The sequence below is a fragment of the Coccinella septempunctata genome (genome assembly GCF_907165205.1).
Source record: "Coccinella septempunctata chromosome 6 unlocalized genomic scaffold, icCocSept1.1 SUPER_6_unloc_5, whole genome shotgun sequence".
Taxonomy (NCBI): domain Eukaryota; kingdom Metazoa; phylum Arthropoda; class Insecta; order Coleoptera; family Coccinellidae; genus Coccinella; species Coccinella septempunctata.
In genome coordinates this window covers 25,001-28,034 of record NW_025408031.1, presented here as the reverse complement: position 1 = coordinate 28,034, position 3,034 = coordinate 25,001, and positions in this window count along the sequence as shown.

Sequence of the window (3,034 nt, the reverse complement as noted above, 5' to 3'; positions counted from 1 at the left end):
TCCTAGGAAGTAGTATCTCACCTAAGTCAACCCAAATCGACGATAAAAAGCATAGGTCACGCTTCATATAAGAAAGTCGTTCGGACTCTGAAAATTCCACATATAGTAAAATGTGAGGTTCGGAGACATAATTTTCATTTTTTCAAAAACTAGGGAAGGTATGAACGGAAAACTTCCTAGGAAGTAGTATCTCACCTAAGTCAACCCAAATCGACGATAAAAAGCATAGGTCACGCTTCATATAAGAAAGTCGTTCGGACTCTGAAAATTCCACATATAGTAAAATGTGAGGTTCGGAGACATAATTTTCATTTTTTCAAAAACTAGGGAAGATATGAACGGAAAACTTCGTAGGAAGTAGTATCTCACCTAACTCAACCCAAATCGACGATAAAAAGCATAGGTCACGCTTCATATAAGAAAGTCGTTCGGACTCTGAAAATTCCACATATAGTAAAATGTGAGGTTCGGAGACATAATTTTCATTTTTTCAAAAACTAGGGAAGGTATGAACGGAAAACTTCCTAGGAAGTAGTATCTCACCTAAGTCAACCCAAATCGACGATAAAAAGCATAGGTCACGCTTCATATAAGAAAGTCGTTCGGACTCTGAAAATTCCACATATAGTAAAATGTGAGGTTCGGAGACATAATTTTCATTTTTTTCAAAAACTAGGGAAGATATGAACGGAAAACTTCGTAGGAAGTAGTATCTCACCTAACTCAACCCAAATCGACGATAAAAAGCATAGGTCACGCTTCATATAAGAAAGTCGTTCGGACTCTGAAAATTCCACATATAGTAAAATGTGAGGTTCGGAGACATAATTTTCATTTTTTCAAAAATTAGGGAAGGTATGAACGGGAAACTTCGTAGGAAGTAGTATCTCACCTAACTCAACCCAAATCGACGATAAAAAGCATAGGTCACGCTTCATATAAGAAAGTCGTTCGGACTCTGAAAATTCCACATATAGTAAAATGTGAGGTTCGGAGACATAATTTTCATTTTTTCAAAAATTAGGGAAGGTATGAACGGAAAACTTCGTAGGAAGTAGTATCTCACCTAACTCAACCCCAAATCGACGATAAAAAGCATAGGTCACGCTTCATATAAGAAAGTCGTTCGGACTCTGAAAATTCCACATATAGTAAAATGTGAGGTTCGGAGACATAATTTTCATTTTTTCAAAAACTAGGGAAGGTATGAACGGAAAACTTCGTAGGAAGTTGTATCTCACCTAATTCAACCCAAATCGACGATAAAAACCATAGGTCACGCTTCATATAAGAAAGTCGTTCGGACTCTGAAAATTCCACATATAGTAAAATGTGAGGTTCGGAGACATAATTTTCATTTTTTCAAAAACTAGGGAAGGTATGAACGGAAAACTTCCTAGGAAGTAGTATCTCACCTAAGTCAACCCAAATCGACGATAAAAAGCATAGGTCACGCTTCATATAAGAAAGTCGTTCGGACTCTGAAAATTCCACATATAGTAAAATGTGAGGTTCGGAGACATAATTTTCATTTTTTCAAAAATTAGGACAGATACGAACGGGAAACTTTGTAGGAAGTAGTATCTCACCTAACTCAACCCAAATCGACGATAAAAACCATAGGTCACGCTTCATATAAGAAAGTCGTTCGGACTCTGAAAATTCCACATATAGTAAAATGTGAGGTTCGGAGACATGATTTCCTTATATTTCAAAAACTACCGAAGGAATGTTCGAAAAACTTCTCAGGAGGTAGTATCGTACCTATACCAACCCAAATCAACGATAAAAACCATAGGTCACGCTTCATATAAGAAACTTGTTCGGACCCTGAAAATTGGCGCGGGCTTCTGGAGGGTTATCCCATGCTCTCCTGGCATATGTAGGCAGAGCGGTCCGACTCGAACACATAACGATGCTTAACGTTGAAAAGTTTCGCTCGGATGGGAGACCGTAGATGGTTGTTCCGATGCATAGTTTCGTTTATGTCTTCGTGTAATAAGCTGTTATTATTACGAAAGGTGCATTCGAAACTTATGTATGAGAGACCTTCGGACATATTACGAGTGTGAGACTGATACGATTAGAGATATTCGATGCGATCCGAGGCAAATCGCCCCCGGATCTGATGAATTTGTATGTAAATGTGCTTCTGGAGGGTTATCCCATGTCCTCCTGACATATATGTAAAGGGATGGAGAATGGGTCATGCTGGCCAGTTGTGGCGGATTTCTTTTTCAAGGATGAAGTTGCTGTTCTGGTTGGTAGGCTCGAATCGGATCCCCGCAGTGATGGGCTTGACGTGATTTCGTAGAAACAGTCGATGCATTATCAGAATTAAGCTCCGATGCGCGAACTTAGAAGTGGTTGTATCAGCTAGTCTTTGTTCTTCCGGAGTATTCTCGATCTCGATGTATCGCTTCTATGTTTCATCTCTTGCCTTGAGCGACCCCTCGCAGCGAGATCGCGGTCCGCTTCGTATCTTTGTATTCGAATGGCCATTATGCGATCGACCATAAAAATGTGTCTAACCTTTCGGTTACGATCACGAATCTTTTGCGACCACTCACTTCGTTCCGAGCGAGAATGAATATTTTGAAAACATCTCGAATTCACCGAGTCGTTATATTTTCATGTATAGCGAAGGGTCGAGAATGTGTATGAAGCCTGGTTGATAGCCGGGGGTTTACCACTTGTGGCAAACGCCTCGGCGAGGGACCGTACGGTCTCATTTTCATTGCGGTCTGGTAGAAACGTTCACGGCTAGAACTCTCCGTTCGGAGCTAAACGTATCTCTGGGCTCGCAAGTGTTACTTGAGGTGCTAACCTTAGTCTTCCGACGCGGTTAGTACCACATGACGAAGGGTCCGCGCGTAGCTCGTCCGTTATCCTTCTGCCGTGTTGTCCGTTTTTTCGAGGAGGGTGATCGACTGCGATTTAGCTTGATTGCACTTCGTTAGTCGATTTACCCGAAGATTGCGGACGTACATAGGCGAGAAGATGCTGACGTCGTCTCGTGGACCTATCGTGTGAA